The sequence below is a fragment of the Crocodylus porosus genome, unplaced genomic scaffold (assembly GCF_001723895.1).
Source record: "Crocodylus porosus isolate Cpor-Errol unplaced genomic scaffold, CroPor_comp1, whole genome shotgun sequence".
NCBI lineage: Eukaryota > Metazoa > Chordata > Crocodylia > Crocodylidae > Crocodylus > Crocodylus porosus.
This window is the reverse complement of record NW_017728886.1, coordinates 204,774,946-204,786,997: the sequence shown is the minus strand read 5'-3', so window position 1 is coordinate 204,786,997 and position 12,052 is coordinate 204,774,946. Positions and strand designations below refer to the sequence as shown.

At 38.3% G+C, this 12,052-nt stretch overlaps 1 protein-coding gene across 3 annotated transcripts in view; it reads right to left on the bottom strand.

Moving 5' to 3' along the window:
- The window catches only part of FAM110B (family with sequence similarity 110 member B), a 150,068-nt gene that overhangs the window by 93,163 nt on the left and 44,853 nt on the right, over nt 1-12,052 (bottom strand). The window contains exon 1 of one of the 3 annotated variants that reach the window (XM_019548369.1): nt 8,786-8,944. The exons of 1 other annotated variant lie outside the window; for it this stretch is intronic. The gene's annotated coding sequence lies outside the window, so the exon portion shown is untranslated. Of the gene's footprint in view, nt 1-8,785; nt 8,945-12,052 lie in introns of those variants that run through there. One more of the 3 variants, XM_019548377.1, reaches the window with a different exon arrangement.

Genomic DNA, 12,052 nt, shown 5'->3' with positions numbered 1-12,052 from the left:
CTTCTCATATTAATTTAGGCCCTTAGCTATACAGTGTCTTGTGCATTTTTCAAACTGTAGTTACAGATGGGAAGATGGAAGTGAAGATGTGTGTAAGTGGGTAGATGGTTGGATATAGGTCATCAATGCAGAGAGATTGATGGGGAAAGTTACAAAGGAGATTTGAAGGGATAAGTAAACTAGACAGAAAAATATAGAGAAGGTAAATATGGGCGTTTAAAGAGAAAGGAAAGAGTAAACAATAGACCCTGAAACAATGAAGAACAAAGATGCTGTCTTACAATTTTATACTCCTGCCTCACATCACAGTATTTGTCTTCCAACAACAATAGCACTGGTAGACCTTCAGTCTCTTTTGCTCTTTCCCCTGTTGAGGGTCAAAACTCAAAAGGTACTTTGTTATTTGTAGAGGAATTATATTCTATAGTGTACCATAGGAAAGAACAGAGAAAAAAACTGGAACTGTACCAGGTGAATAAAGAAAAAAGGAAGGGAGTCTCTGCAAGTTAGATTTTTAACATCTGTTAAAAAGAAATGCATTACAATGTTACATACTAGGCAATACATTACTGTTTTAAATGTACAAGAACTTCAGTGTTATTTGTATGACAGCACTATTCTTTTGGCTAAGTGCTTTTCAAACATGACAAAGAAATAGGCCTTGTACAAGCTGTAGCAATATACCAAATGTAAAATGTACATCTTTGTAAAACGTACCAATATTTTTATTTTCCAAACTCTGTTCAGAAACATTTATTGTGATGGCCTTCACTGCTTAAAAGAAAGGTAGTTTGGTGTAGGGGATAAAGCACTGGACTGTGACTCAGGGGACAGGTCATTTTGCATTGGTGTGGCTCCATTTCTTTTCACGTCCATTTAGATTGGAGACTCTTTAATGTATTAGTGTACAGAGCAAAGGACAACGGGACTGGAATGGCTATCAGGGCATCCATGTGTTGCTTTAATACTATGGCATTGGGAAGCTGGTCACAGCTAAGGCAGGAAGGGGTGGAAGGATGGAGCGGGGATTGGGGAGGGGCTGACTGGAAAGGGCTAATACTCCAGCCAGTATTTAGAAAAATCAGAGGGCATGCCCCCATGAGCAGGAACGTGCATTTCCCCAGGGACAAGTAGCAGCAGCACACCTTGCCTGTGCCACGTGTGCTCTGGCACAAGGCACACTGCCCCAGGTAAGGTAGGGGAAACTTAGGCCAATAACCGTGCTGGCCCCAGCAGCCTTACCTGGGGTTCTGGGAGTTGCAGCCAGTACCCCTGCAGCAGACAGCCTGACCAGCAGCCAGAGTGTGGCTCTGACCAGCTGGGCTCTGGTTTTGGGTAGTGAGTGCTGCTGCCATGTACCACCCCAGTTATTTTTTTAGGCATGAGTTGTTTTGACCTTGAGACTTTGCAACATGGGGAATGCCCATATGTGTGGTGTGTGGCATGTGGCATCACAGAGAAGTCTGCAGTGCCACGTACTGCAATTCTGCATTCATCTGGACACACCCTGATCCTAGCTAAAGGATCTTTCTTTTCTACTTAGTGTCAAACCACTCCCGAGATGTGAAGAAAAGAAAGATTTTTTTTCTAAACCAGATTGGTAAGAACTGTGGGGACTTCTGCCTTTCTCTGCAGTGTGGAGTATGGGCCCTTTCTGAGGATTGCTCGAGTTTCCTCTGTCATTGCAATGGCAGAAGTCTGGCAGTACCCTTGTCATCCCTATTTTTACTTATGCCATGCTGTAGGTTATTCTTGAAGTTTCTGGTTTTGTGATTTGTTGTGGTTTGTGAGGGTTTTACAAAACTATTTTTGGGAATGCTAGAGAAACTGGCTGTCTGAGAGTGCAGGAGATGGGACTTGATGGCCCAAGAGACCTAACAATCTTAACTTTCAAAAAGCCTTAAGCTAAATAGTTCCTAAACCTTTAAAAAAATTCAAATTCTGAACCAAATTATGGCTTTCAGACTCAGCTCTAGTAAAATGACTTTACATCTTTTACTAGTTATTATTTTTAAGCTACAAAACTGGCTATCTTACTAGATAGCTATCTTTCACATAACTGACCAAAATTTGAAATAAAATCCTTTTGATAAGTTACTGTAGGGATAATATAAGTATTTGAAGCTATGTTTATATGTTGGCATTCATAATTATGAAGCATATACATTTATATAAGTAAAGTAATACTTGATGTAGTTAACATTCCAAAAAGACAATTATAAAAACCTGACAGAATGTCAAAATAGTCATTACTACTATGGTTTGTGCAATGTTTCCACAGCACAGTCTGTCAAATACTATAAACTAATATTTCACTGAAATAAAGGAGACTGCAGAGTGACTTTAACACATCACAGGATAACATACAGCATACAATGCAATGATAAATTAATGCCTACAATATACAAATTTACAACGTGAATGAGCTAGGTTAGCAACTTCAAATGTTTTAGGGAAAAAAACATTTACTACAATGGGCATGTGTGGGTGAAATGGGTATACAAAAGGCACTGAAAAAGGAATCTTGTTATGAAGAATCTCCTGAAACAATAGTATCCAGGACCTATTAAACGTAAGTTTCCATATACAAGAACAATTTAAACCAAATGTAATAGGAGTTTGAATTAGAAAGTATACCATTTCCCCAAATTTGCTTTTCATTTGCTATTCTTGAAGTATATATGCAAACAAAGAGATAAGGGAACTCCCTTCTTGTCAGTGCAGAGGCAGAAAAGGATCTTGGAGTCATCACTGATGCCAAGATGAATATGGGCAGGCAGTGTGGGGATGCAGTCAGGAAGGCCAACTGGACCTTGTCATGCATCCACAGATGAATCTCAAGCAGGTGCAGGGAAGTGATACTCCCCCTCTATGAGGCACTGGTAAGGCCGCAGCTGGAGTACTGTGATCAGACTGGGCGCCGCGCTTCAAGAGGGATGTGGACAACATGGAGAGGGTCCAGAGGAGGGCCTCACATGATCAGGGGGCAGCAGGGCAGACCCTATGAGGAGAGGCTGTGGGACCTGAACCTGTTCAGCCTCCATAAGAGAAGGCTGAGGGGGGATCTAGTGGCTTGTTACAAACTAGTCAGAGGGGACCAGCAGGCATTGGGGGAGCCCCTGTTTCCCCGAGCACTACCAGGAGTGACTAGAAATAACAGTCACAAGCTGGCAGAGGGTAAATTCAGATTAGACATCAGGAGGTGCTATTTCACTGTCAGGGTGGCTAGGATCTGGAACCAACTTCCAAGCAAAGTGGCGTTGGCTCCTACCCTGGGGGTTTTAAGACAAGGCTTGACAATCACCTTGCTGGGGTTGTTTGACCCCAGTACTCTTTCCTGCCATGGCAGGGGATCGGACTTGATGATCTGCTCAGGTCCCTTCCAACCCTACTAACTATGAAACTATAATGATGAGAACAGAAAGAAAAAGGTATACGTGTCTTTTCTCCCACATGAGATACTGTAACTTTCCATGTCTGTCTTTAGTGACTCGCTTAGGTTTTATGGCAGGAGCCACACTGCCTTCTGCCCTATGGGCCAACAGCTTGCCCATGACCCATGCTACCAGGAGCATGGAAATGTCTCTCCTGCCATGACTTTGATGCAGCTGGGAACTTTAGGAGATGTTATCTGATTTCCAGTCCAGTGATGCTCAACAGGCCAGGCTCCTAGTGGGCTAATATGGGGCTCTGCCTCCCCTACACCCTGCCTATCACCACCCCTTGTTTCACAGATGTTGAATGTGAAGGTGCCTTCTATGGCTGCCTCTATCCCTCACTGACAGCATCAGAAGTTTCTTCAGGTTTCAATATCTTCCGCTATGTCACAAAACAGTCTGTTGTAAAGTAATCTAACTTTAGAGAAGGGCAGAAGCTGCGGCTACCACCACTCCCATTCTCCACTAAGTTTTGTCACCAATCACTTCTTGCTTCTTTCTTTTCAGGCTTGCTGGGACTCCACGTTAACTCCTTGTCATCTGGATCCCACCGACTCAGCTCAGGTAGGTGATGTGACCCCCGAGAGTTGTCTTGGTGCCAGTCCTTCTGCTGAAGGTTACCACCAATTGCCCCTTCCAGAGCCTTTGGCTTCCCTGCGTTGCTCCATATGCTGCTGGGAACCCATTTCTGGTTCTGGCTTGGTTTCAGCGCACAGCAGCTTTGAATCTGCCAGAGGAACCTGGTCTGCCAATTGGTGCTGGCACACATACACAAAGGGCATCCATGCTGGGGGCACCCGCTGCTCTGTATCAGATGTTCACTCCATTGTCAGCTGCTGCTGGGAGCGCAGTTGCGTCTCTTGCAAGTTTGTAGGTGCAGTGGATGCATTTGTCCTCCCATACACACAAACTTCTTTAAATGTTAGAATCCCCTTCCAAGCATCAAAACCATGCATATCTCATTTGCTGTGTACACTCCTACAGTTAGCACGTCTAACTGATTTTGGCTATCAGTTAAGTATTTTGGTAGGGATCTTTTCCTCACTTGTACCTTGAGCTCTCTGCCTTATCCAGGTATGACAAATTTTGGAGACTAAGGAGAAAACAGCTTTGAGAACATGGTGTTCTCTCCACACACAGTACTTGCATTGTTAGCCAGTGGAAAAATGAGAGGGACAGTGTTATGACCTTATCCTAGAAGGCTACAGAAGTCCTTATCAAAAAGTTCTCATCCCTCGAGAACAAGATTTAGGACCGAGTCTGGTCTCTACACAAGAAGAATACAATCAAAACACCCAGCAGATATTGGCAGTAGTTGCTAATGTTTCTGACCATATTAATCATTTCAATTGTAGTAATGCCTAGAGGCTCTATCATGATTAGGCCTCCATTAAAATAGGTCCTATACAACCATTTACTACGAGACAAAATTTGTCATAAAGAGCTTAAAAATTAAAAGTAAAAGAAATCACTGTCCCAATCATGCAAGAACCAAACCTAATTCAATTTACATATATATTTATAGAGTTCTAATAAAGTACTAATAAAATATCTCTAAAATGACACATATCACCTTTCAGCAGTCCTTACTATCCAACTCAATGGTAGGTGAGAAAAAAAACAAAACTTATGGACACTGTTATTTTACTTCTTTTGAGGTAATCCTTGGACTTTACACTCGGATACATTTCATTTGGTTTATCAATACTAAAAATCATAGGGTGTACATGCACAAATCCCACAGAATAACTATTCGGGTAATACCTTAAGTACCTATGACTGTTTTCATAGCGTCTCAGGGCTAGAAGACTACAAAAATGCATTAACCATAAGAATAATCTTTCCTCCTTAGTTCTGACATTGCTTAAAGTACAGCAAAATTCACTTAGGTATGGAACAGTAAAAAGACATAATACCTTAATAAATCAAAGCTAGTGTAGCTCTACTTGTTAGCAGAAGTCAAATTACTGTATATACCCAACCTCTGTCTGGATATCCGTTTAGGAAACTTTAATATGCAAAAAAGGCTGCAAAGCCAAACTGATGTTTCAGAAAACACCAGTTGGTAAAGAACATTTATGGTACCGTTGGGTTATAATGGGATGCTTACTACAACAGCAAAGACACTAAAAAACACATTTAACTGTGTAAGAATGCATCTTAAACATAACAGGCAATAAATGATTCTTATCCAACTGCCTATCTGGCATGTAATTGCTGAAACACTACCTTTGATAACATACTTCTGTATTTTTACTATACCTATTCTTGGGAAATAAGAACCAAGTTTTCATTTTCTAGCACCACAGTGTAGTTTAATGGGAAAGTTTATTAAGGACTTAATGGAAATGGAGACAGGCCAGAGACACATCTCAGAGATAAGCAAGTTGTATTATATAGAAATCAAAATGCAGAAGTCAGAAGTATTATACAGAAATCAGAATGTGTAATATTCATTTCTTAACAATGTATAGTTTTAATCATTTTATTTTTAAAATTACTTGCAACACTCCCTTATAAAACTTTGTTGACAACAGACTGAAACATAATTAATTTAATGTAGAACATTCCGTTTAAAGTATTTGCAAAGAAAGAGGACAACTTTTTAGACCACATACTATATGTTGCTGAAATTGAATGTGTTTGCTTCCTCTACCCAGAAGAAAAACAATTGAATAAAAGGGGCACATATAGTAAAAAAACACATTTCTTATTCATAATGACATAAACATCCTTACTGTAAGTTACAATGTCAATTCTAGGTTCACATCAATCTTTCTAGTGGCACCAAAAAAACCCAACCTATTATTTGAGGAAGAAAAGTCTATGTCTAAACTCTTGGAGCAAGAGGACAGCATACTCATTACCAAGCACAGAACATGCTAACTTGTAAAATATAGACACAACCACTTATTTGAGATAGACATGTGACAAAAAGCTATTCAGTATTGTATAGCTATACGATATCAGTCCAATTAGTTAACTGAGTTACGTATACATTATAAGGAGAATCTTTACACGTGCTCTGGGGTGGGGAAGGAGGCAGTTTTAATCAGAACAGCTCTCAGGGGCTGCTGTAATTAAAACGCCTGCACTGCCTTGTGTATTCAGTGTCCTACATTTCAAAATGGTAGTGGGGGCACTTTATGGCAGTGGGGGCACACAGCTCATTGAAGCTTTAACTAAAGCTTTAGTTAAAGTGCCTCCACCACCATTTTGAAATGTGGGGACACTGAATACACAAGACACTGTGGGCATTTTAGTTAAAGCATTCCGACCGCCATTTTGAAGTGTGGGATACTGAATACACAACACATTGCGGGCATTCAATGAGCTTTAATTAAAGTGCCCCCACTCCCATTTTAAAACGTGGGGATGCTGAATGAAAGCGACACTGAGGCTGCTGGAGCATTCTAATTGGAACGCTCCAGCACACTCGATTAGTCAAATCTGCTCAATCAAGCAGACTCAAGTAATCAAGTCTGCTCTGACACGATCTAATCAGAACATGCCAAAGTGGGGACCGGGCATGTGCATAGGTGCCCAAGCTCTCCATTTTGAAGTAAAACATTCTGTATTTGTTAAGTATCTTATTCAAGTAAGGATTTTAACTGCCAGCTTTCTACAACCATTACCAATGTCTCCATCTTGCGCTTTTTTACAGAATCAGGTCACAAAAGGTCACAAACATAACTAGATAATTACTTTAAGGAAGACCTTTCCTGACATTAATGGGGGGAGATCGACTTAAACACCAATAAGTAAATGGTTACTTGGCAATTCTGAGAATACAGTGGATAATGCTATAAACATCCCAGTGCCTTTACATTCTGGTTTGTCACTATCTAGACCTAATTGTTGCTATGCAGGAAAGTTAACAGTTAAAACAATTTATAGAAATATAAACATAGACAGAGGCAGAAAACCTAGACAGACACTGTTCTACATAGGAGCGAGAACAATCTTTAAAATAATTTTTCTGGTGTGTGTGTATGGTACCAGAACTAGGAAAAGTACTTATTTGTAACTTATAACTGTTGAAACATTTTAACAAATGTATTTAGACAGACTACCTTTCCTTTTGAATCATCATTAATGAAACACAAACTACACCCCCCACCATTTACTTATAAAGTTGAACAAGCAACTAATTCAAATGTACTTTTATGGGTATCTACCCAGAAGGATATGTGGCTTTAGCTTAAATGTTTTAGAAGTGAACAAATTTATTTTGTAGCATTTTAAATGGTACAAACCCATGATTTAATTACTAGGTGACAGGGAAAAACAGAAAGCCACATTAAAATAGCTACAGTTTCTTACACCTTTCTGATACTTGCTGAGGCAATAGACTGTTACCTCAGACGCATAGTGGCAGACAGCCAGCTGGATGACTAGTGACTTAATACACAAGTTTATGTGTGCTCTATATTGTGACACAGACAAAGGCATGAACTTTGTTTCAGTGGTCAGGTGCAGTAGTTGACTATCTTCATATGAAACATGACAACACTGCTACAGATATTTTTGTACAACTTATTTTCTCCCTTACAAATAAATCTATACTATTTTTATTAGAAAAGTTCAGAACAACTGATGTCATAAACCTAAAAGTGGTTAAATTAGATTCTTACCAAATTATAGTATTTATTTTAGAATTCTTGGAATCAGAAAAAAGACTGCCATAATAAAAGGCAATTCTTCCAATAAACAAGGCTTTGGGCCAGAATTTGGCCTTTAGGAACAATATGCATATAAACAGCAACAGACATGCTGCAATTTAGCAATTTAGGTCTTGGTTTCTTTAGTCACTTAATAGGAAATTCAGAGAGTAAAACAAAGAATCCACCCAAACATGAAGGCTACAAGCATCTCTGTTGAAAGAACAATAGCTTATTCGTCAGTCTCTTTGCCCCCCCCCAAAAAAAAATACTTATTGCCCTGATCTAATTATACAGCCTCACTCAAAATAATTTTTTAAAATGATCTATTATTTAGTAGATTTATCTTCCTATCCAGAAAGTCCTATGTGCCTTAATTTAATTGTTCTGCAAAAAGATCCAGATAAATGAAATACTGACATCACCATAACAAAAGGGAACCAATAAAATGACTCACATGCACAGGCTCACGATTTCACATGAAAGCAATTTCCCATTATAAATATACTCTATTTCCCTGCTAAATCCACTCTGTAATGATATGTTTTGTAATCTGATGGCTATCCCACTGGAGTACACATGATATTAATGAAAGCAAGATCAAATTAAATAGATGACATGATTAACAGTATTCATTTCATGCATGACTGTGTTTTACCGGAGAGATAAAGACCTGAAAGTAATTACCATTAACTGAAACTCCTTCACTGACCTCTGCTTGCAGCTAGCAGTCCTTAAGTACTGATGTTTTATAACAAAGACCAATGCCTTTCATCTGTAGGCTCTCTTTTATGCTACAAGCTGAGTACCTTCACCGTTGCATGAACACAGTACCTCTGTATCTATGTCTGTAATGCAGCATAAAGATTACTGTGGAAACCTATCAAACTGGCAGGCAGCAATGTCAGCAGCCAATGAGAGAAAGGCACATGCAGAATCCAGCACATGCTCTCTGAGGCTCAGATACTGTCACCACTGTTTAGCAGGCTGCTAATCTAATTATAGCTGTTTGCTAGCCCATTGCTGTTGAAGCAGAGCACAGGAAGAAATGAACTTTCAATAAATTAAGACTGTAGTTAAAATTACCAATTTTAAACATTTAGCTTTAGATGTTCCATAAATTGAAACTAAAATTTGCATAGTAAAACTGGTTTAGATGCTTTGTTTTTTCCTGACCTCTGAAAACATGAGCAATATTTTGCAGCAAGCTTTCAGAAACTAACTTCTTGTAGTGCATTCATTATATCTGATACAGGATTAAAATGATGAAAATGCAGCTGTTTATTCCACTTTTATAAACTCTTACATATGCATTATCAACTTGTTCAAAATTTATACAGTGCAGGTTGCTTGTGTTACAAAACTTACCATTAACAACTTAGACTCAAAAATCAACAAGGTACTTAAGGACATGGCTTCTAGCATGTGAATAATCCAACCAAAGGCATGCATTTAAATTACATATGTGATTAAGTCCTCAGATGACTTGAGGTATTGCGTATATTGGTAAACAATAGCTGTAATCAATCTTTGGAACAGCTACAGTGGAATGCCAAGCACATTGCTGCTGCTGTGCAAAACAACTAATCAATATGGAAAATATTAAACATGAACTCCATAAATGTATGGTGAATATAATCCAACATATTTTTAAATGCATCTAATTTATTCACATTTAGTTCCATAAAATAATGTTACGGATTCTCAAACAAAGCAACATTTTTTTTAATGTATCTGATTTTTAAAAATGCTAGAAAAGTTCCATAATTGATCATTTTATCATTCTGTTTCAGACATACAATAATAAGAAGAAAGCACAAGTACCTAAAATTTAGTAGTCTTTGATACTAAGTCAAATTTCTTTGTTTTGGCCAACACTATAATACACTATTTTATACAGTTTTCAAAGGATCACATGCAGTTAAAATTCATCAGTGATCACAATTTAAACACTTGAGTGTCTAAAATTAATGGAACAGCAAGTAAACTGAACATCCTGATTTTCAGAGGGGTTGAATGATAAGGGGGCTTATCTTTAATGTAACCCGGTAGGTTGCTTTGGTGCTCATCACTGCTGAAGATACAGTTCCTTTATTTTTTTTAGATATCCAAATATACAAGCATTTGGCAATGGTATTTAAAATGCTTACCCATGCCTATTTATTCATATGTAAAACACATATACAACTCCCCCTCACACAGACCTAAAACTCACTGCATTAATTTTTTACTTTCTTATCACTAGCACCATACAGTATTAACCACTCTTGTACTGTATAGTATTAAAGGTTTATAAATGTTTTTGATACATCATTCTTATGATGGCAGCAAAAATGAAATTTGCTCCTCCATAAAAGTGACTAGCACAAGACTTTCATATGGTATCAGCACAAGTCCAAATTTACAGATAACATGTAAATGACTGAATCACAATTTCCTTACCGTGAAAACGGTTTATAAACACCTGTTATGCTGTACAAGTACTAGATTACATTTCTAAAAGGAACAAACGTTCAAAATTACATATGGCCAGGGATCAAAAGAGGAATGCAGGCAGCATGACATTCCATCCTTGCCTTCAACTTATGTTCATTATTGATCACATTCTAACACAGTTGAGGTACCCAGTACCATATCCCTAAATCAAAACAAAAGACAAAAAGACAAACAACATATCCTCATCTTGGAGGACTATGATTTTTGTTTCTTTTTTAAAGCCTTCTTCGGAAAGCAAAATTATTCCAGTTATGTTTCTATTTTCTTGGGACCTCTAAGTTTTTTTTATTTGTGTTCATCACAATACTGTAGAAATTATGATGTTCCACACTGCATTAAGTCAGGTCAGTAAAAGGGACAAAGGTATACAAAAGTTAAAAAACTAGTTTTTAGCAGCACTAAGCATTCATGTTTCCAACTGAAAATGATTAGATGTATAGGTATTTAAGAACAAATCCCTCTAGAAATTGTCTAAAATCTTTGTGCCAATCTTTGTGGCAAAAAAACAATTTTTCTGAAGCCTAATGCTCTAATATAACATAATACCTATTAAGGCTCAGTGCCTGTATATTATCAAGCAGAACATAAAAAGCTCAAAAAATTCAAGAGGCCTCTTTTTTAACAGCTTACCTAGACTCATAGCTTTTACGTATGAGGGAACCTCCTCCCCACACACATCTTACCATCCTCTTTCTGTGAGTAGATTGCCAAGAATATTCATCAGGCATTTGTCTTACACTAGGGTGTAAGCAGCCAGTTCTCATTAAAGGTTTTGATGCAGAAAAGGGACTTCGCAAATAGGTCCTTTTGATAAAGGGTATACTCAGATGTAACCATGGTAGCAATATTAAGTGATACCAGTATAAGCCATCATGATGCAACTGATACAGTTTTGTAGTAATAAAAGTGTAGCTGAACCACTCCATCTTATAACTGAACTACAGGGTCAAACTTCAAGTGATTTAGCTAACTTGTATTGCTACTGTCTCATGCAGCTACAACAACGTAACAGCTGACGCATGCTCCTTCGCAGTGGCTGTCCCTCCCCTTTTAAAAAGTGGCTAAAACGTATGTTTCTCTATCCTCTGAGATTCTGGTAGATACAAACATTTCTAATGAGCAGTGGCAACAACTACCTGGATGGAAGGAAAGTAGGAAGGGGAGGAGTTCAAGGAAAGGAGGCAGTACAAAGAAACTCAGTTTCTAAAAAGGTTTGTTGAGGATGGTATCTAAGGAAGCACACTGCTATGTTGCAATACTTCCTAAAGGAGTTTTCTAGGTATAGGTATGTTAGTTGCTGGGACTGTGGAGTGTTACTTAAAACAAGCAATCTAACAATTTCAGAACTCTACAAAAAGTCTGTGTACAGGGTTTCTTAAAATAAATAATCAGACCTGTCCCTAAAGAGGGATTCATCATCTATACCAGTGAAGGGCTATGGAACTTGGTTATCCTATC